Source organism: Rhodamnia argentea, chromosome 1 (assembly GCF_020921035.1).
Source record: "Rhodamnia argentea isolate NSW1041297 chromosome 1, ASM2092103v1, whole genome shotgun sequence".
Taxonomy (NCBI): Eukaryota; Viridiplantae; Streptophyta; class Magnoliopsida; order Myrtales; family Myrtaceae; genus Rhodamnia; species Rhodamnia argentea.
This window is the reverse complement of record NC_063150.1, coordinates 26665866-26689982: the sequence shown is the minus strand read 5'-3', so window position 1 is coordinate 26689982 and position 24117 is coordinate 26665866. Positions and strand designations below refer to the sequence as shown.

Genomic DNA, 24117 nt, shown 5'->3' with positions numbered 1-24117 from the left:
TAAGGATGTAAAAGATGAAATAATGTTGCATGCACTCGACGCCCTTGATTTTTGAAGTTTCTTGGATATTGGAAAAGAAAGCATCAATGCTAAATCGTGTGAAAGTAGATTAAAGATAATTTTGGCAATTCTGTCCATCCAATACCACACATTCCAAGGATATTGTGGAGAAGCCTTCCCCTTCTACATGGTTCTATATTAAATTAGGGTTAACAACATGAAAAATCTCGAATTAGTATATTTGTGATAAATTTAGCCCAAACTTTTTTTTCAACCACCAAAAATTTCAAACTGGTACATTTATGACAAATTTATGCTAAATTAATTTTTTTTATACCAAAAATCCCAAACTGGTATATATGTGGCAAATTTACTATCCATTAGTTTTTGTTACATTGGGTTAATATCACGAAAAATTTCAAATTAATACATCTCGTGACAAACGAAGGTAAAAACCCCAAACGTGTACATCCCGCAATTGCCACATGTCAACCAACTTAGCAATTAGACAACAAAATTTAAAGAAAGTTAATGGAGGGTAAATTTATTATAGGTGTATCGGTTTGAGTAAATTTGTTAAAGGCACATCAATTTGTAATTTTGGTTGGTCAAGAAAATAGTTTCGGGTAAATTTATCACAAGTATAACAGTTTAGGATTTTTCGTGGCATTAATCTATTAATTTATATGTGTGCGATAATACTAAGGGAATAAGAATGTGATACAAATAAGCAGAAACAAGGAAAGTCGGCATTGGCTAAATATGCAAAGAATTAGTCAATAAAGCCCCGCAACAATTCTGATCCAAAAAAGTAATTCTAATTAGAAATGATTTTTTCGGATTCTCTCACCTAGATGAGTTTTAGAGAATCAGAACATGTTTGGTAATTGCACAAAATTTCTGTTCCTGGAATAGAAATGTGTTTGGTGACTACATAAAATTTATATTCCCTAGAACAATTTCTCTTCTCAATTTTTTTTATTTAAGTCAAATAATTACATAGTTACTTTGTGAAATTTCATCCTCAATTAATGCATATTGATTTTCTTATATACCATATTGCATACAACATTTTTTCGTTGTATTCCATCTAATTTTCCTCGCTGATGTGGGCGAGGACTGCCCTAATCAGGCTCGTTCAAGGAGATGAGGGACATAACCGAGTCACGCAAAACTCACCATAGTTGTGCAACGAGGACGGCGATGGCACTAGGGGAGCTGGCAGGTCACGGGAGCGGCGAATGAGGAAGTGAACTGAGATCTCATTCTATTTTAGGTCGAGGAAAAGTGATAAGAGAACTGAAAAGGACAAGTAAGAGATGTGAGACTTCATACTATTTTGTGTTTCTGAAAAGTAATTCGTTTTTAAAGAATCAACTATTTTTTAATTCTTATTTTTGTTTCAAAACTGTTCTCGGGAATAGAATCAGAATGAAAATAATTTACATTACCAAACATATTTCTTGTCCTTTTTTGTTCTGGGAAACAGAATCAAAGAATCATAATCATGGCCATGTAGGCCCTAAGAAGATGGCAACATCACTCCAGCCTGTCAAAGTTGATAATGCAGATTTTTCAACACCTAATGCATAAAATAAGGTTCATCGCTGCAATAATAATATGGATGGATTCTTCCAAGTTTTTCAACACCTAATGCATATAATAAGGTTCATCAGCGATTCCAATATGCTTCCTTGATTTCTTTTGCTGTCCTAATCACGGTTGTAGAGAGCCCCCATGTGATTGATCAAAATGTTGGGACAGTCCTAAATCAACATCGTTGCACATTTGTTTCTAGTGTTTGTTCACATGGCATAAAATCTAAGTCTTCAAAAAAACATCAGCAAAAGGCTCTCAGCTCATAGGATTTGATTTAAAAAAAGACTTGATTCCTATCGAATCTCATGAAGTTCTCTCTTTCATAAGATGTGTCTCTCAACTCTATTAACGAATGCTTTCGAATAAGTTATGCATTCGGAAGCACAATAAAAATTTTCGCAATATCCCTAACAAATAACGCATGAGTTTACTAATATGCATATGATGCTTTACAATATTAAACATATGTTTTACAACATAGATTTCAAATAAAACACACAATATATAACACCTAGGAAAGGGTTAGGGTATCCTATCACCATTATTCTCTATAGATCAACATCCTTACACATTGACAAGCCATGTCTGTCGAAACCAAGGGGATCATCCATACCGCTGATACCCCTAAGTGGTCCAACAACTCCCTGTCGATCCTAACAATGGAACTGCACCTAGTATATACGACAGTTGATTCGTGTACAAGCTCATCTGGCCATTCACATTCAAAGTACTAGAAACTTCAAGTGATCCATCCTACAAATCTGAAAAGATAAAAATAAAGGTTGAGCCCAAGCCCAGTAAACAAAATCTCCAAATTTAAGGTAGAAGATCATCTTACCACTCAACCTAGTATGCAAATAGGCATTACAACGTGGACAAGTATATCTGTGCATGCATAGTTGCAAAGTCTCACACACCGATAATGATATCACATGCATTTACCTTCTCGTTGATTGGTGGAAGACATCATGCGTTGCACACATTATGATGCAAAAATATCACCTAGTGTTATGTGAATAGGTAAGTATATACATAGAAGTACATGCATTGTTTCTTTATTATTCCACATCACGAAACTCCTGGGGCATTCCGATACACAGGGCATCCAAGATCACACAATATGGGCATCCCGAAACTCCCGAGGCATCCCATAAACTCCACGGGACATCGCAGATCACACAGCAGGGGCATCCCGAATCTCCCGAGGCATCGTCGCTGATTTTATACGGAGAATGGAACTTACTTTTCTCATTTTAATTATAAAAGCACGCATGCAAAACATGATAATCACATAGTTATCTTTGTAACGATACTAAATGCCAATATCATCTTCATAAGTAATAGTGTATTTACCTCTTTCCATGCTCGCATCAATTACCCAAACAACTAACAATGTCAACGTCGATAACTCAAATAATCAACAACTCAAAGAATCAACAACGTGAACATCCGTAGAACTTAGCTAATAATTCGGTAACTTAGTCGGATAACAAAATATCTTCTTCTAGTCTAATTTCATCATTTCCAATTCTTATACTACCAAATCACATTGGAGTCGATTATTCACAACCTCGACATGCAGAAATTCATTGATTCAAGTCAAATGAACACAACAACATGCAATCATCATAACTTTTCCCCACTTAATCATCAAAGTTTAAACTAAAATCAATGACCATCAAACATCCAAGTCAAGAGTACTAAGTAGATTATTCTAACTTAGCATCTAGAGTTTTCACTTATTGCAGAAAAATTAGGTAACGTAAATCTTTAAACCACCTCATCTGACTCGAGAGATTTTGACCTTCGCTTTCATTCTTGGTCTTAATGTGAAAGTTGGAGAGAGAAACTTGGGGTTGAAGATAGTGAAGTGGGGCCTTGTGGTCCCTCAAATGGTCCTCCGATCGGTTTATATAGGAGGTGAAAAGGGATGGTAATGATTAGCTTTAACTAGATTTAAAGTAATAATTTTCATAGAGTTAAAGTTATAATTGCTTCATATGGCCCTATCTTAATAACTAGGGCACCTGTGGCTAAATGATATTGGCCAAGAGCAATGAAATTTTGGGAGAAGCCTTCTCCATCGGCCAAGTAGTGCATGAGTCATCACTTGTATTAATGACTAGCCAATGATCAGGGTGATGATGTAATACATGGTGATGCAATAGCATTGACGTCATCAAGGCAATGATGGCTAAAGAATAAGATCAACTGACCAAGGGTTAAATGTAATCATGACTTTGAGTTAAAAACATGTGGTGAAAATTTTAAGGAGATGTGGTCAAATAAAAATGTTACAAATGTCTGAAACTCGTGGTTCCATAATATATATTTTGATTCAAATGAAAAATGGCTTCTTGTAGGCCATGTAAAATGAATGGATGAGAGTTAATCTTATCAATCATCAAAGGGTGCTTTGTAGGATAAGCTAGAAGGTGCCTTCGTGGTTAAGCTTGAGGGAGAGCTTCTTAGACAAGCTTGAGGGAGGCTTCCTAGACAAGATTTATTCAAGAAAAAATAACATAGGCAAATTGACTCATTTTTAAGTGCATCATATAGGAAAAACGTGGATGTCACATTGCCACGCTTCTACTCATTTGAAATTAAATGATTTGGGTCATTTTTCAGATTTAGCTCAACATTTGCTGATGTCAGGGCAAGCGCATTTGGATAGTGTACCCAGCCAATCATGTGTACTCACAAGTGCATTCATATGATCCTTTTCGTCCACATTATAAGAAGGAGAACTCTTTAATTAGGCTACCTATTTTTTATTGTTATCCCTTTCATTAACATACAATATACCTGTCAATTTCCTTTATAATGATGTTCTAGATGAAATGATTTTGCAAGTACTCGACGCCCTTGATGGTTGAACTTTCTTGGATATAGGCAAACAAAGTAGCAATGCTCAATTTTGTGAAAGCTGATTGCAGATGATTTTGGCAATAGTCATCTATCCAAACCCATCCATTATGCGGATATTACAGAAAGGCCTTCCACTTGTGGGCAGCTTATATGTAAGTCTTTGAAAACGTATGACCATTTTGCGTTCTCTTATTGACATAAATATTTGAAAGATGGTCTAATATTGTTTTATTTTATCTTAACACATTTTATACTTTGCACGCCATTTCCAGCAAAGATTATTTTAATTTGAGTTTTTCTTTGGCACCCGGCTTCCACCAACGCGAACTTCAAATTCCAACTTTAATTATTAACCTAATTTTATAACTAAAATATATTTAATCTGAGTTTTACGAATGTGTTTCCTTAAACATTATATTTTGAAAACTAAATATTATATTTCGAGCACCGTCAATTTGGTACTTCCACTTCCAAATATATCTTCTTCGAGCTTCTCCCTCAACCAAGACGCACCGAACTCTGATTCATCCTCACCAATCAAACGAGGAACCCACTCCAATGATTCTGCAAAAGTTCAGCAAAGCCGCTTCAATGACTAGGATGATCAACAAAATATCGACACCTCTTGTATCTCAACTAAGAAAGTGTTTCAGATGATGTTTTCGGCGTGTGGCTCGCCACTCTTTTGTCCAAATCCTTGCAAACTCTGAAAATTTTCGCCGTATAACTTCAAAACAAAATATCGACAACTCTTGTATCTGAGAATTGACAAAATATTATTAAAAATATCCACATCAGCGTAGACCGTGCCATGTAAGCCGTCCGGCGTCCACGTCATCAATATTCGGTCAAAATTAGCCTGAAGGACTAAATTGGCTCTAGGTAAAAGGTTTAGGACTCAAAAGATACCAATACAATAGATTTAGGACTTTACTGACACTTTTCCCCTCAAATTGCAAAATAAATTCTTAAAAGGCAAACCATTCAACTGAAACTTCAAATCAATTTCCAACAGATTCCCCCTCCCTAGTCTTTCAAGTTTCTGGCTCTCAACAGATGAATACACGGTTTACCCCCCCAAGATTGCGAAATCGACTAGAGTCAGATGAATACACGGTTTACCACCCCAAGATTGTGAAATCGACTAGAGTCAGACTTATCCTTCATTTTCCTTTATACAGTTTTCATTTCTACAGCTTCCCAATAAGAGTTGAAGAATAGTCTGCTCAGGATTAATGCCATTGAGTTTATTCTGCAATCTAATTCAGAAGCATTGAGAACATCTTTGTTTCAAGTGATAGTAGTAAAGTAATTTTCTCCCTGTACCTAATCTCAAGTGCATTCATATGATTCTTTTCATCCACATTCTCGAGAAAAAGAGAACTCTTTTATTAGACAGCCTGTCTTTAATTGTTAATCCCTTAATTAATAACCATGATATCTGCAAATTTCCGTTTTAAAGATGCGAGAGATGAAATGATTTTGCAAGCACTCGATGCCCTGTATTTTTGAAGTTTCTCAGATATGGGAAAAGAAAGCAACAACGCTCAATCGTGTGAAAGCTGATTAAAGATAATTTTGGCAATAGCCATGTGTCCAAATGCCACACATTCCAAGGATATTCTAGAGAGGCCTTGCCCTCGTGGATAGCTCTATATTAATTTACATTATTGCAACAATACCATGGGAATAAGAATGGGATTCAAATAAGAAGATACAAGGAAAGTCAGGATTGGCTAAATATGCAGAGAATTGGTCAATAAGAACATGGCAACATCACTCCAGCCTGTCAAAGTATGGATGGATTCTTGCAAGTTTTTCAACACCTAATGCATAAAATAAGGTTCATCAATGCAATAATATGGATGGATTCTTGCAAGTTTTTCAACACCTAATGCATAAAATAAGGTTCATCAGTGCAATAATATGGATGGATTCTTGCAAGTTTTTCAACACCTAATGAATAGAATAAGGTTCATCCCAATTGCAAGATGCTTCCCATGTAATCTATCAATATTTTTGGACAGTCCTAAATCAACATCGTTGGGCATTTCTTTTCTAATGTTTGTTCACACGGCCCCAAGCTCATGGACTTTGATTAAAAAAAGACTTGATTCCTATCGAATCTCATGAAGTTCTTCTCTCTTTCAGATGACGTTTTCAAAGATGCGGCTCCCCACTCATAGACAACCTATTTTTAGTTTTTAACCCCTTCATTAATATTCATTATACATGTTAATTTCTTTTATAAGGATGATAGAGATGAAATGATTTTGCAAGCCCTCGACGCCCTTGATTTTTGCAGTTTCTCGGATATTGGAAGAGAAACCAACAATGTTCAATCATGTGAAAGCCAATTGTAAATGATTTTGGTAATAGCTGTCCGTCCAACACCATTCATTCCATAGATATTGCACAGAAGCCTTCCACTCGTGGACAGCTTTTATGTTTGCGACAATAGCTAGGGAACAAGAATGGGATGCAAATGTGAAGATACAAGGAAATTTGGAATTGAATAAAGAGAGTCGTGGACTAGTTTGCTAGGATTGGCCACTAAAAACATTGCAACATCACTCCAGCCTGTCAAAGTTGATAATGCACTTTTTTTAACACCTAATCGACAAAACAAGGTTGATCAGTGAAATAATATGGATGGATTCTTCCAAGTTGTTCAGCAAGTGGTTCATAAAATAAGGTTCATCAGTGATTCCACGATGCTTCCTTGATTTCCTTTGCTATCCTAATCGCGGTGGTTGAGAGACCCCATGTAATCGATCAAAATATATGGACAGTCCCAGATCAACATCGTCGCGCATTTCTTTCAAACATTTGTTCACATTGCATAAGTTTAAGTCTTAAAAAGAGCATTAGCACAAGGGTCTAAGCTTACAGACTTTGATTGATAGCAGACTTGATTCCTGACGGATCTCAAGTACGAAAATTCTCTCCTTTAGATGATTTTTTTTCAAAGATGCAGCTCTCGTTCCAATGGTTAATTCACTCGAATATATACTACAAAGGAAAAAACAAGGCGAAAAGAAAAGAACTTGCTCCACTTCTTTTCATTTGAAATTTAATGTTTTGGGTCATTTTTCAGATTCAGCTAACATTAATTTAATGTCAGAACAAGCGCATTTGGTTTGTGGGCCGGTTCTGGGGTGGTTTCTCTTTTCCATGTACTTTACTAACATGGTTTTGGACTCAATTCAGGAATCTGTCGAGTGTGCGCCGGACTAGGGATGGAGTGGTGAATGGACAATGCAAGATAATTTCAAGTAGAATGTTTAAACTTGAGATTGCTTACATGAGAAAATAAAACATGTTTGTGGGCCGAATCTGCAGCGACATTTGTACAACTTGATTGACTAGCCCAACCCATGCTTTAAGCCTCGTTTAAATCTTGTGTATAAACTATTATTTGCTCATCTGATCATTGAAAAGAATGCACTTTTTACCAGATTCATTTTTTAGGCGACCAGGGGAACGACTGGATCCTTATTTCTGGATTGGCGAATTCCATGAATTTCATATGCTGGATGAATCGAAATATCCGACACATAATGCCGTTCAACAAGTTAGGTGCTGAGAAGAGAACGAGACACTAGATTGACAGCACCCGAGAGACTCCTTATGATTATGTAAGAAAAGATCCAATCCGATCTTGACTCTTCAATTTATCACTCTTCTAATTACTTCAGCTTCAGAATGAGCTACAACCTCCTGCACATACACATGCTTCTATCAATATTCACTGGAGGAGCTTCTAGTTCACCAGAAAATCATCTAGGAACGTCTCGTTTTACAGTTACAACACTAATGTATGACTCAGAGTCTTTGCATTGACTTGACATGAATTATGAAATGTGTTAATTCATCGACAATCACCTAGGCAGGGTGCATTTCTTTGGAGAAACAGGAATTAATGAAGATTAGCATAATGGAATCCCTATAACAATGGTCCTGAGCCCCAATCCGGATCTTATCATTCCCTTCTGCATCCCCTGCCATTTCAGACTCGCAAACATTTCCTAGATTCAAGTACATCTTGAGGATCAACATTGCTATTGCTTCCGCCACCGTAGAAGCCTCTTTTTCCATTTCGTGTAATTTCTCATCCTTCACGCCAACAGTCCTCACCTGCATATTCAGAAACTTTGTTTAAGAACCACATTTTTAATCAAACTCGACATGTCTCTACATCCGGGGTGACTAATGGTTCTATAATCTGAAGGCACAACTACTTTGGTTCAATCGAGCTCTCCCCTTCCACTGTTTGTCAAGCCAAATTGAGATAAAGTAGGCATATGTTACAGGAAACAGTTTTCTTTTAAAGTCAAACAGGCCTTTTGCCGTTGTTGCAGTGCTGCTATAATGGATTGAAGAATGGAACTGAAAAGAGAGAGAATGGAGTAGTGAGCTGCTGAAAGAAAAGCACCTTGTTTCCTCGTACATAATTGCAAGACTGGACTGGAATCGACAACCGTTGGTCCAAATAGTTCTTGACTTCTTCAGTAAGTATTAGTCACCCTCTCCGGTAGTTACTCTCTCCCGCCGAGCTGGAGGTTGCCTCACCATGCCACGCAACAAAAGATGAAAGAGGCTAGTCATCAAGGAACTTAAAAGCCTCTTCAACTATAGTATTGTCAAGGAAATATGTGATTTAGAAAGCAACACCATATTGAACAAGCCAAATGTATATTTTTTACAACCTCTTGATCTCGATTGAACTATCATTGGTCTACGATCATCCTTATCCCACATGATCATAACTTGTAATTAGTGGTCTGTGCAGTAGTGAAAATAAACAGGCTCTAGGATTGAGTAGTTCAATCAATTGATTCTCTGATCCTCTGACTTGATTCGGATGGGAGTTTAAGATAAACAGGCTCTAGGATTGAGTATGCCAGACCTGTACTCGGACAGCGAGATATGTATTGTGAATTTGGGGAATCAGGCATTTCAGGGTTGGGGGGAAATCATAGTGCCTGCGCAAAATTACAGCTGAATGATCCCTCTGTTGTTTACTTACTCCCCTTCCGTCACATTGCGTTGTGCATATAGTTCTTCAAGTTCACGGAGAAGGAAGGCGCAAATGTACTGAAATATTGTTTTGAGTTGATGTTTCCTCAAAGTGATCCCCTCAATTTGGTTTGTCGAAATAGCTTGCAAGAGACATAAGAGACTTGCTTCGTTGCTCGAAATTGAACGAGCTTGTGACTGCATTTTCAATCTCAAAATTTCTCAACTAGTAAATGCAAAACATAGAGTGAGGCCCAAGGCTCGTAAAGCTGTTTACAACCACACTCTTGCGACGATACTGGTGGAGTATGCATCTGCCGTAAGTGCTCTTTATAAAGATTTTTGCACTTACCTAGAGCTTGTTGTCTTCATTACCTTCACGTTTCAGAATTTCAGAAAAATAAAATTGTAATTTGATGCGGGGCTTGTATTTTGCATTTTTACATGTCAGATTTGATAGAACTTTTTCGCTGGGCATGTCCTAGATGTGAGGGAAAGACCAAGGTAATTTAATATGTTTTAGTATGACATTTTTGCTAAGGTTGCATGAACTGTGTTAAGAATAGATCCTCAGTACTAAATGGCCAATTGTTGAGATGAGGTTTTATGGGCATATGCTACCTGCTCTTAGCAGCTTCCGAACTGATTATCAATGGCTTTTGATCTGAAAGTACAGTTCAAAGCCATTGAACTGTTAGTTGATGTTCAGCACCGCTTGTTAGGATTCGGCGCACAATCAAATGGAAGTAGAACGTAAAGCGAGAAAGAGAAGTCGAAACACAAGATTTTATCCTGATTTACCTTTAAAATAGGGCTACGTCCAGCAGAGGATTTTATTATAATTAACACCTCTCACCTATTGTTACATTACTCAAATGCAAACAAAAAAAGTATGTATATATATATATATATATATAGAGAGAGAGAGAGAGAGAGAGAGAGAGAGAGAGAGAGAGAGAGAGAGTAGTAGTAGCTATTCACACCTCCTTCGGACCCCCGCCCGCTCGGCTTGGAGTGGGACCCACATGCTTTCCCGTCGCAGAAGAGTATGAACCACACTCCAAAATTCTCCCACTTGGTGAATACTTCCCATGCTTCTTTAGAACCAACTTAGTTGTACATCATTCATACTTTTCTGCACCGACTACTATCACGCCCCAATCCTCAAGCACGCGACACCCCTACCAACTCGTCTCTCGAGTCGTAAAGGATAGCATCTCGGGCACGCTATCGACCCTCGAGATTAACTACGCATGCAAAAACGTATAATACTCCCAAACATTAACATAAGATAAGAATAGAAAAGTAGGAAAACATTTCAACTTTAAAAACATCATTTCATTGACAGACCCATCTTATCCCAATAAGGACAATACACTATTTAGCTTCATACTTCGGAGCAAGGTAGGGTCAACTTGTATATACTCTAGGTAAGGGGCTATGCCAACACAGCTTTCAGCATCAACCCCAAACGAGACTTAAACTCCATCACTTCGAGCCCGAAAATATTTAAGAACGAGGGGGTGAGATATAAATCTCGGTGAGCCAATACCTAAGCCCGGTTAGGGCGTTGATTCATCCAGAACGTCCTATCAATCAATCACATACTACAATATAGATATCTCAACCATATGCAACTTACCCGCCAGAATACCATATAAATGCAACGATGACTCTACATGATAGTCACATCAATCACTCACAAATAAGGTGCCGTATCAATTTGCATTCATAGAACACGACACGTAGTTCGGTCATTAACAATCAAGGCCATTCGATCGGGCACGCTAGTCGGTAGGTGTTCTTTCTAGCGGGACAAGACATCGTTCCATTTCTTCGGTCATGGCAGCCGATAGTCCCCCTAGTACCCCCCGGACGGACATGTCTGACATCGTCCCCTAGTACCCCCGAGCCGACAATCATAATCTCCTTGGTACCCCTTGGATGGATATAATAGATATATTAGGTATCGTCCCCTAGTATCCCCGGGCCAACGATAATGATTCCCCTGGTACCCTTGAGACCGATACATTAGATATGTTATGTATCGTCTCCTAGTATCCTCGGGCCGACGATAACCATCATATAGCCACATAAGCATGCCAATCGATCAAGCTAGTTTATCAACTTTCCTTATAGGCGAATGCTCGCACAGACGTATACAAAAACTCGACCCAAGGCCGTTTTCACGTCAATACATGCAATTGATGCCAATAGTCGTACGAATGCATGAAATCATGCACTAAACTTTGCATGCATAACGGGGTAATTTACCCTTAAATCGAACATACAATCCATCAATGGCCAATCAAAGCATTCAATCGGACAATCGACATAGACGATCGATTCAAGCAAACCAATTAATTTAATCATGAATGTTTGATCGAATTATGTACATTTAAGCTCAATTCAAGAGACAATTTAATATTAGCATATTCAATTAGTCAATCAATCGTATGCTTGTCTCTAGTCTATCGTTCGCTCCCGATTAAACAATAACAATCATTCAATCAATCAATCTCATCCAATTAGCCATAAAATCCTAGCTAATTAGACTAACTTAACCAATTACGGTCATTGAACTTAAACCAAGTTTCTAACCTAAACCAGCCCTAATCGAGCTACCTAAACACCTAATAATTTGAGTAAACTAATCCGAACGTAATTAGTGTCCTAACCAAGGATTAGATGTCAACTCACCATCAATTGCTCAAGGCGAGTGCGACGGCGATTTTTGAAAATCCTTCGAACACGAACTTGGACTTAACCGGATCACGGGCTCCAATTCTCGGGCAATTTGGCCCAATTCCTCAACCTAAGGACCCAAAACTCTAGGCCAACTTGGCCCACGGGCCCGGCGCAAGGGCCAAAATAGTGGTAGATAGGCCCGGACACATGGGCTCACGACCCAACGACCCAAGACACAGCTGGAGAAATTGGCCCATGAACAGGGGGCTCATGCAAGAAATAGGGCAGGCACGGCAGGGTAGAATCGGGGGCTATGTTGGCTGTTTCAACGGACTATGAGCGGTGAATGGCTCCGGGGTCAACGGTGGCGGTTTAAGGGGATGTCGAAGGAGGTGTGGGTGGTCAGAAGTGGCTCGCGGTGGCCAGAGAGAGCTCGTGCAGCAGTAAACGAAGGCTGTAGTAGGGGAAAAATAGGGGAACCGAAAGCAAGGGAGGCTGGTTCGAGGCTATTCCGGGGCTCCAGCGACGTCGGGGCTTCGTGGAACCGCTAGTAGCGATTCAAAGTAGTCGAAGTGGTCCGAGGGAGGCCGTGGTGGTTGGAAGAAGCTGTGAAGAGGTGGGACAGCAGCCAAACAAGCCTCGGGAGTGAAATAGGGGAGGTAGAGCAGAGTATAGAGTTTGGGGCTATTCGGGGCTCTCCTGTGGCTTCGCGGCAGCTGTAGGAGGAGGAATGACATCGGAGGAGGTTGTGCGCGTCGGGACGGAGGCGATGGAGCAAGGTGGAGGTGGTGGAGGGGCTGGCTCGAGCAAACCGAAGCGGTAGCCTCGGGGCCCCGAAATAGGTGCAAGACAGAGGAGACCGAAGTTCCCGGTTGTTATGCGCTGCTGCAGCGACAACGGTGGCGGTGGTGGTTGTCACGCCCCGAACCCAGCAGGCACGCAAACATCCCATCAAGCCATTTGACTTTCTTTAGTCTCCTAGGATTCCTTGGCCATCAAGTTATAAGTTCAAACAAATGAATTCAACTTGAGGAAGCGAGCAAACAACTCCTTTTCATTAATCACCAATTCTGACTTAGGACGAAGGATGGTACTTTTTTTAGTATTCACCAAACTAGCTACATAGTCAAAGCGGACAATACAAAATTATCAATTTCTTAAGGCTACAAAGGGTTACATCCGAATAGAGCTTAATATCTAAGTCTTCCCAATGATGCCTTCCAATATCACTCCATGGTAATCACATGATCCATCACTTGGGACCTAAAAATGTTAATCCCATGACAGGGTGAGATTTACATCTCGGTAAGCTAACCCTAAACCTAGATCGGGCAACTAGTACCTCTAGAGACATTATTATTTATTTTATTTTTATAATAAACCAATAAACAAAGCACGTAGCATGAAATAGCAACGCATGCCAACATGCATGTCATAACAATCACGGTTTCAAGGCATAGCTCATCGGATGACCAAGTTTTACGTACTAGCATGAAAACAATTTCATATATCATAGTTTAATTCTCATTTTACCATAATTTCTCAACTCGGTGAATTGGCCCGTGTAAATACGCCTCGGGCTCACCATTCAATCTCAATTCCACGGCCATGCCCTAGTAAAATTACACCTCATGCTATAACAATTTCCGGGACCCGCGTTTCAACGCATCAAGTTCCCAATGCCATCTCAATGGCCCATGTCGACACGCATCAAACTTACCCCGTATGACCAAGACTCGGGCTATAGCTTCTCCCCGTATGGCACAAGCCCCAGGGTAAACTCGTCCCCACATGGCCAAGTCCCAAGGTTTAACATATCTCGTTTTCTTTCTCCCCGCATGGCACAAGTCCCAGAATAAACTCGTCCCCACATGGCCAAGTCCCAGGATTTCACATATCTCGTTTCCATCCACTAGCCAATTCATGTTATGTATCTCATTATCAAGGGCTCACGAGCCGTTCTTATCTTTTCACAGACTTCATGATCGAGTATATCAAACTCAAGCAATCAACAATGCTATTAACATGAGAAACACCATGGCCAAACACTTTCATTGCATGGCAAACAGTTTACACATTATGGCAATCAAATATCATATGGCCATGAAAACACAATTTTACTCTAAGGTAAACACACATTGTTCGGCAATCATAAACCACATTGGACCTCGCTCATTGCAAGTACATTTCACCTTATAAAATCAATCAATTGAAGGTCAAATTCCTTCATTAGTACACTAACTTCCTAATAAAGGGTTAAGGGTCACTTACAAAGCAAATTGGACTAGCTCAATCCACCAAATAAAGCCTCAAGGTCCAACTTCGATTCTGTCCAAAAATAGGGTAGTATATGGTTTGAGTTCAATTACATAAATCATCCATGAAACCACTTCAAAACTCCAATCCAATTCGTGTACTCCATAATAACACATTATACTATATCCTAAGGTTTCTTACCAAGAATTTCAAAGACAATTTACACCTTAAATAGCCTCCAACAGCTTCAACCCGAACAGGGCAACAGCTAACCAGAAACTGTTCTTATAACAACCAACTTAAATCAGCAATTAAACTTCCTCTAAACTTCAAATTATCCCATAATCTTCTTGCTAACCTCTCAATTTATGATTATAGAGGTCTCACCGAAAATTTGAAGTCAAAATGATGCCTTTAAGGCCTCCAATCAGTCCGATTTCTTTAGGCACGCAAATGGTCAGATTCTGTCCTCCAGAATTCACCTCAAATCAGCCATGAAAATTCTTCAAATCTCAACTAAACTTGCAATCCTAACTCATCAAACTCAAGTACAACATGTATGGAAGGTTTCACCACAAGTTGGAAGCCAAATGAGCTCTAGAAACCGATGCAAGAAGGCTCTCTCTCAAACCGGGTCAGATTCTGCCTCGTCTAGACCTTTGTCAATTCAAAAAGACCTATGGGAAAAAATACGGAGCCAAATCGAGCTTATAATATGTCCCTAGAAAGATAAGACGATAACCTTTCAAATAGTGGTAGTCTTACCTCAAGGCGACGTCGGACGAAGAAGTTATGGCTGGAACAGTAAAGGGCATCGGGGCAGGCAGCGGCTGGTCGAGCAGAACAGATTCTGTTCGTGAGGAAATTGAAGAAAAAGGAGGAGAGAACGTGGAGAGTAAGAGAGAGAGAGCATGTTCAGCTGAAGTGACGAGAGAGAAAGTGTTAATCCACCTATTATTGGTGTGGTCAAAGAGTGAATAGTAATTCAAAATGGGTCAATTTTGGTCAATTTTGGCTAATTTCCAATAATTGGCACTTGGCTTCTCTTCATAATTATCCATGCAAAATGACCATAATACTCCCATAATTTCGGCCACCACATGCTGAAATTGTAAATGACTAAATTGCCCTTCATCCTTTCTTAATACCAAATTATACCTCCCAGGGGCAAAATGGTAATTTCGCACCGATAGTCCATATTTTTCGCTTTTCCAATAGAAATTACCCTCGATGAGATGACATCCAATTCGTGTCAAATGTTGACATGCTTCATTGTCGATTATCCAATTTTGAGATCCCATTTCATGATAACTTAACTCAAGACCGATCGGGTCCGAGCAAGATAAGACCGAAATACATCGTTAGATAACTTCTCATTCCTTAGTATCGAAATGGCGGGAAATTTAGAATGTCAAAGTGGTGGTCTTGAGCGGTGGATAGAGGCTAAGCGGGTAGCTGCTAGTGGTGGTGGCTGTGGTGAGGCATGGGGGTTTGGCTCGACCAACAACAGAACCAACATGAAAAAGGAAGACAAGAAGAAGAGGAGGGAGAGAGAGTCGGTCGTGAGAGAGAGAGAGAGAGAGAGAGAGAGAGAGAGAGAGAGATATATATATATATATATATATATATATATATATATATAAAAAGGATGTTTGACTTGGAGGGCTTATTGATAAGATGGGGCCCACTTTCATAATTTTCCTTGTCTTCTAGCAAATAAAATCCTAGGGGTATTTTCGTAATTTCCAACTTTGGCCGAGGTTATTTTGGTACTTTTGCAACCAAGGGTAATTCCGATATTCGACTATCCGACGAAGGGTAATTTAGTCCAATCTCGGGCTGGTTTGATCATAACGAAGCTCGAGTGCTACGGTTTCAATTCTAAGGCGCGATGACTAAACGATCGAAACCTAAACTATTTCGATCATCACCTCGAGAAACATCCAAATATCGTCACTTAATTCTTTAAAATCCAATATTTCGTGACGAACTGATATTCAATATCAAATCCTTTATTGTATTCAGATATCTTGCGGTGGTAAAAAATCCAGGGCGTCATAACTACCTTAGTAAAAAAAATCTGCACTTTTTTGCACTTACTGCTTACTTGGGGTCAAAAAAGCCCGTGCCCCGACTCGTCCCGGCCCAAAAATTCACCCTAATTTTCGGGCCTTTCGGGCCGGCTTGGTACTGTTAGGATCGGGCCGGCCCGGTTCTCGCATTTTTTTTTTCACCCACATTTTCTTTTTAATTTATCTTATTTTCATTTTTATTTTTTATATTCTTTCATTCGATGGACATGTCAAGTGATTTTGATTCAAAAAAATTAAAAAAATAAAAAAGAAACTGAACCCGACCCGAAGAGGGTTCGTGCCGGGTCAGCCTGGGCCGAGACTCGGCCCGACCTGGCCCGTTGACATCCCTGCTACTTACCAATTTGCGATGCTTGTGACGCCTTTATATATTTGTATATATATGTTTGTAGGCACATGTTGGGGTTGCCAAAGACCTTAATGCCGTGGTTATAGCTTTCAGAGGTACTCAAGCACATAGGTACGTGTGTTTACTTAAGCAATTCTACCCCAACATTTGACATGCAAAGGACTTGATGAAAATTCAGGCTAAGAAGAGCAGCCTCCGTTGAACTCGTACATAAGGCAAATGGGTCCGCTGTCCATAAGAAGGGAGAAGGGTAAATCGTGTCCACCAAGGTACGAAAGTTATGGGCTTGTAATTTTAGATGGAGTCATGAGGTGAACACATTCTTCACTAATTTTGTTCTGTGAAATTATGTCATCTTTCTATTGTTTAAGCTTTCCAGTTAGTGGTCACTTCTATTTACGTCTGCAGCATACAGAATTGAGTTGAAGATCTCTACTGGAAACAGCTTGACACGAACTAGCCTGGCATGCCTGTGGCCATGGTGAGTTCTAGAGATGATAAGCCTCTTGCAAGCTGTAAATACTTCTGATTCGGACAAAGTTACTCTATTGATTATTGCTTAGGTTCATCATGGACTTTATTATGCTTAACACAATACGATAATTCGACCTCGTATTTTGGATGTGGTTATAAAAGCCGAGGATTTATATGGAGACATCAATATCACGGTGACAGGGCATTGTATGGGAGGGGCTATGGCATCCCTTTGCGGACTTGATCTTGTTCCATTGATACTCTTCTCCATGACAAGTGGTGAGTTTTTAGATCAAAACTTTATCTTGGAATGTGATGGGAAAAGTATATTAAAAGTGCCATAACTTTTGTACGGCGTTCACTTGAGTGCCACAACTTTCAAAACGTTCACTTAAGTGCCATAACTTTCAAAAATCATTCACTTGAGTGTCAAGGCGACGTGAATGCCGAAAAGCTGACGGGGCACGCCGGAAAGGCGACGTGGCACGTGGGAAAAGTTGATGTAGCACTCAAGTGAACGATTTTGCTCCGACGCGGCACTCAAGTGAACGATTTTTGAAAGTTATGGCACTTAAGTGAACGTTTTGAAAGTTATGGCACTCAAGTGAACGCCGTACACAAGTTATGGCACTCATAGTGTACTTATCCCGAATCTGATTATACAAGCGTAATGATAGGATCATGGGTTGGATGAACTTTTGACTATACCTTTTCTCGAAGTGTTAGTAGCAAGTACAACATCTTGTGCCAACACTTAACTAATTTAAATTCTACTCTCTTTTTTTCTGGTTTCTTGTTGTAAATTGTTCTGAGCCGATTGTGACTATTTTCAATTGAATCGGGTAGCTCTTTCATGCAATGTAGGAGATATCCAACTCGAGCGAGCAATTGCTGATTCCCAATTGAATTAAGACGCCTCACTATACATTCTATCAAAGACAAGTATTCAAATCTTGTAAGAGCTCCAATTGACGGCAAATTATGTAATTATGGTGCTTCTGAGAGAGAGACTCGATATGACCAATGGAAAATATTATTTTCAATGATGAACAATGAGAAGCACCGAGAATTTCGAGATTCTTCGTTGCTTGATGTTCTGCACTAAAGAGTTCAGTATTGCCGGAACATCATTGATGTTACCATGAGTGCAGTCAATTAATTCTTCCGGTGAGCATCATAAAAAAGGACGAGTACTCTCGTACGGACGGCCCATCTTTTGTTGTCTCGATCGCTTCACTTCAACATTACTTTTCTCTGTCAATTTTATTTTGGGGACATCAGAAATGAGTTCATTTTGCGAGTGCCGTATGCCCTTGAGCTCTGAAGTTTCACCGATGTTCCTAAGTAACAGTGCTCAAAACCATGCGAAAGCTGATTGTAGATCATCCGCAACGCTGGATGTTCCATGAATTCCAACAATTCGTGTTTCCTCGTTGTGAGTGCCTATCGTACTCATGATTAAGACTGCCTTGAACACCATTTTCACATGGAAAGGTCCATGAACTGGTTTTGGCAGTTGCAACTAAGAGTACCTTGAACACCACCTTAAGCACACGGTTTTTCTCCCCGTCCAGACAAGCCCTTCAAGTGTTTCCTCGTAAAAGAAAGCAAGTTCCATTGCATGTCAATGAAGAGAACAAGCATTTACATGAAATACAGTATTCAGATTTATGGCCCCACCAAAAAAAAAAAAAATAGCAAACAATCAGGTTTGCTTACATACGATGCCCCAAATTGCAAATTGAATTCCTCTTGCCTGCTCTAATGATTTCTCTTACAAAAGGGCGAACAATCCAACTGAAACTTCACATCGATTTCACCAGATTTAATGATTTCATCAATAAGCAACGACTTCTCTTCACTAATCTTCATGTGTCTGTCTCTCAACAGATGAATGCACAACCCCAAGACTGTGAGAGGAAATTTAGTCAACATTGAATGTCATCTTCATTTTCCTTTATTCGGTCTTCGTTTGAACAGCTGCCCAATTAGCCACATCTCCCTGCGCAGAAAGATTTCTGTAAGTGTCACTAACTTTCTATTCCTCTCAGCAACAATAGAAACAGGCAAAAAGCCAGTCGTTTGAGATGTCTCCCTTAGCACTTCTTGTCAATCTTAAAACCTAAAAGAATCCTCTGGTACAACTTGAGGTGAATGAAAGGGCTTCTATTGTAGATAATCACCCAGGCTTAACAATTTCTAGCAGATGCAGGTGATAATGGAGATCACACAAGAGTCCATTTACAATATTTCTAACCCCAGTGAGACTTATCATATGTCCTCTGCTCCAGTAATACTCATAAATTAGCCTTTGACTATAAGATGATTTATGATACCTCAAAGAAAGTCTACTATGGTTTGGGGTTAATGACTGAGACATGGGGATTGTGCGAAATCATCATGGCCACACGATTGAAGGAATATGGAGGCAAAGATGTCAAAGGAAATCTTATGCTTTCGAGGAATCCTTCTGCTTCTGCATTGAGGCTGCCTCAGACTCCGATGCCAAGAGCAACTTCAGTTAAACTGATCCTGGGTCAGCACCTGGTCTCTCAAAGATCTTCAGGGACCTCTGTGTGACAGTCATAAAATGCATTCCATCAATGTGTTGTCCATATCCATCACAAGATGCATAAGAGCTCTCTACTCAAATTCACTCTGAATGTAAATAGCATGAAGTGGAATATGTCATCCTTGTAAATACAACTCCAGGATTTCTATTGAGTGAATGCGTTCACTAGTTTGCCTGTCAATCTAGTCTTGGGCCTGTGGCTTTATTTACCAGACTTGATAAAACCTAAGAAGGATGTGGATGCTGAGTTGAGATATCAGAGTTGAATCACCGGTTACTTTCCTTTTCTTTATTTTTTTTCTTTTTGGGGGATTGAACTCGTACTGAACTTCACAAAATTGGCAGATGCGTGAACTTCAAAACTGTGAGAGCTGCACGGTTATGCAATTAACCAGTTTTTTATAAGGTGAAACAAAGAGTGCCTTGGGGGACCACTATTCAATCTGTAACCTTACCCTCCACAAACTGTTTCCTGTCAGGGAGTTATGTGCATTTACTGTTAGATCAAGTCATCTTGGAAACAGATGACGACCTTGTCTTGCATCATTTCCACTGACAACCTTTGCTAAATCTCAACTTTTAGGAGGTAAACAATTGATGTCATCTTGGCTTTGACATGTAACACTGATCAGCCTTTGGAATGAAAGTTGTAAGTATTTACCGTCTTTTTTCCTGATATGCATGAATTAGTATCAGTGAAACCTGAAATACTAAATTTCCTTCGTCATTTCAAAAGATATATTGGTAATTATTACCATTCAAAGCACATTGTGCTTTGACAAAAAATAAAATAAAAAAAGCACATTGTGCAAGAGACCAACCAAGTCCTTGACATCGTATGATAAGTTAGAGTTTGCATGTTAAGGTAAAAGCCAGAGTACAACACCAAAGTGTTGGGGAAAGATATATTGTCGTCATTTATATCTTCCTCTACTTGATGAGTTGGTTGTAAATTGTACGTATTAACAACCCGCACATAAAGACTTTACCAAAAAAAAAAAAAAAACAACCTGCAGATTAAGATCCCATAAATTCTCTTTCTTGTTATCGAGATGAAAAGCCCAGGCTGTCATATAGGACTTTTGTCAGGGAGCGATTCTTCTTATCAATGTTTAAACCTAAAGGTCCATTCCTAGGATAACCAAAAGGTGAATGACAGAGTTTCTGTCCCCGATTAAAGCCTTCATATATGAATATGACCTTCATTGTTAAGGTTTACAACCCAGCAATTTAATATTTACAAGGCATGGATATCAGCTTCAAATTTAAAGTACAACCCAGCAAGTGTCGAGGATCTTACTTAAAAGACCAACGCGTAAATTGACAAAATTAATGCACTTGAATGTAGTACAACTAGCATCAATTTGACCCTTTTTTATTTGTGAGAAACTTAATTCACCAACCAAAACCATCAAAAGAGAATATTTCCAAAGCAAATCGTGCTTTTGAATAGATCAAAAGATATCATAGTCCCATTTCATAAGCAGTTTATAGCCACCCATCTTAAGGTAGAAAGTGGTTGCAAAAACGGCCAGTAACTAACTAGACAAGGTCCAAGTTTCAAGTCAACTTGCCAAATCTGGGCAAAAGGACACTTTTAGTGTCAAAAGTTGTATACGAAGATCACTTTGGTGTCAAAAGTTTCAATCGGATCACTTTAATACCAAGTCGGAGAAAAGGATCACTTTAGTACCTTCGGCGAGAATTTCCTGCCAAGATTGCCACGTGTCATTAATAATTATTTTTTAATGAAAAATAGCATTTAAAAATAATAATAAGTCCATGTGGATTTTACACTTTAAAATAAATTAAAAAAATAAATTCAAATTTAAAAATTAGCTAAAAAAATTCTTTTAAATATAGATTTAATTTAAAATAAATTTTAAAATAAGCTTAAAATTTAACAAACAATCTGAAAATTAAAAAAAAAAAAAAAACCTTCTGGGTTACCAAGCAGCAAGGGCTTGTAACCGGTGCCGGCAATGGCTAGCGGTGGTGGGGTATGGTCAAAAGGGGTTGCCCGGCCCCAAGCGGGGGCCGGCGAACCCCTACCGGCAAGCGAGGTCCTGGAGGAGACGTTGAACTCAAGTAGCGATTGCAGATTGCCAATCAACAATTCTTCCAGAGATTCTAGTAGTTTGCGACGAGCAAAATCCACATTACGACAATAATCTAGTGCAACTAACTTCCAACTTTTTCAAATGAGTTTCAAGATTGAAGAGCTCCAGAATTCATAGATTCTCCAAACAATCAAGGCCTTAAATCTTTGCTATTGCAAAGTTCTCCATTCTCGATTCTGACGGTCTTTTCAAGTTTGAGAGATCCATCACTGTTCTCATCCACCAGCAAGATTCAACAGAAAAACTCGAGGGAAGCTTTGGGAGGCACAACAAATTAGCGCACCGGAGTTTTAGTCTTTTTTGTTGAGAAAGCTAATCAATATCTGTTAATAAGGTAGTTGCAACAGCAGACAACAAAGTCAAAGACTCCAATTTATTTAATATCACAATGCACTATGGCAATTGATCACGGGGTAAGCATCTAGTCAAATGGCCAAATACAAGTTAATCAAACTTGTCGGGTTTGAGAAATCTGGAAATGTTGTCATGGATGTATCAATGTGTAAATTGACGAGACTTTCTGGAGGCCTTGGTACTTCGGCATGCTTCAATTAGAGTCAATTTCAAGACAATATATGCAAGTGTCATTTATATTTGCAAGTTGCAAGCTTTCAACGAGTGCTGCATTTATTTCTTCAAGCTTTTACAGCAACCATAAGACATTAGGATTTTTCTAATGGAACAATTATTCGCCATCACCAATTCCAAACTTTTCATGTTTCTCATTGAGTCGGGTAGCTCTTTAATGCACGTGTAGGAGATATCGAACTCAAGTAGTGATTGCAAATTGCCAATCGAGTTCAGAAGCCTCTGTGTACATCTACATTCTTCTTCAAAGATGAGTATTCAAGGCTTGAAGAGCTCCAATCGACAGGGAAGTTGTGCAATTATGGTGCTTCTGAAAGATAGTTATCACGCCTCAATCCTTGAGCACGTGGCATCCTTGCCTACTTGTCCCTCGGGTTAAAAGAATAGTGTCCCAAGCACGCTACCAACCCTTGAGATTAACCGCACATGCGGAAACGTATAATTCTCCCGAACAATAATATGGGAAAGGGATAGGCAAGTAGGAAAACGCATCAATTCAAAATCATGATTTCAATTACGGACACGTCATAAGCCAACCGAGGTGACACACTAATTGGCCCCATACTTCGGGGCGGGGTAAGATCAACTTTGTATCTACTCCAAATAAGGCTACGTCACCCTCATCCTCATCGCCTTCTCGAAGAACTATTAGCTTCATTAGTTATAACCTGAAAGTAGTAACCACGACGGGATGAGATATAAATATCAATGAGTCAACGCTTAAGCCCGGATAGGGCATTGATTCACTCAGGACCCCTACTAAATAGTCACGGTTTCATGGTGTAAATCTTTCGGTCACATGCAGGCTTATCCGATAGAAGCCACATCTAATATAATACAAAATATGACGTGACAATCATATCAATCAACTCACAAGCCAGGCATCACATCAACTCGTCCCGAACGTCTTATCAATAAATCACGCGTCTCAATGTAGATATGTCAACCACATGCAACTTATCCGCTAGGATATCACATAAAATACAATGATAACTCGGACATGTGCGAATATGTGTCTCTATCGTTCTACTCAATCCGTCCCATACCAGATTTCATAATCAAGATGCACACATACTCATCCATGAACACATCACAATTGCATACGGTTTAATTGTTAAGGGCCGTTTAGCCTTGCACACTAGACAGTTGGTGCTCTTCCGGCAGAACTAGGCATCGTCCCTTACTTCCGGCGACGGCATCTAATAGTCCGTGTAATTCCGATCGACACGGCATAGAACTACTAGAAATCCCCGTAAAGGCTTCGGTCCGTCACAAGCCGGGACAGGCATCCGCTCAATCCGACGACACGGAAAGGCGTGCATCTAATAAGTTGTGGAATTCCAATCAACACGGCACGACATTGTCGGGGAATATCCATTATATGACCATTCAAGCACACTTGGCAATCCATCAATTCATAATTTCATTTTTAGCCATATGTTCACATGATATGTTTGTGACTTGGCCCAAGGCCGTTTTCATGCCAATATG

At 39.4% G+C, this 24117-nt stretch overlaps 1 protein-coding gene and 1 long non-coding RNA gene across 2 annotated transcripts in view; one reads left to right on the top strand and one right to left on the bottom strand.

The window, feature by feature from the left end:
* LOC115753688 (disease resistance protein L6-like) overlaps positions 1–24117 on the bottom strand; it is a 420087-nt gene that overhangs the window by 287805 nt on the left and 108165 nt on the right. The window lies entirely within an intron of this gene.
* LOC125313590 overlaps positions 19234–24117 on the top strand; it is a 108406-nt gene continuing 103522 nt past the window's right edge. Inside the window, exon 1 of the long non-coding RNA XR_007197253.1 lies at positions 19234–19370. This is a non-coding gene — a long non-coding RNA (uncharacterized LOC125313590). The remainder of the gene's footprint in view (positions 19371–24117) is intronic.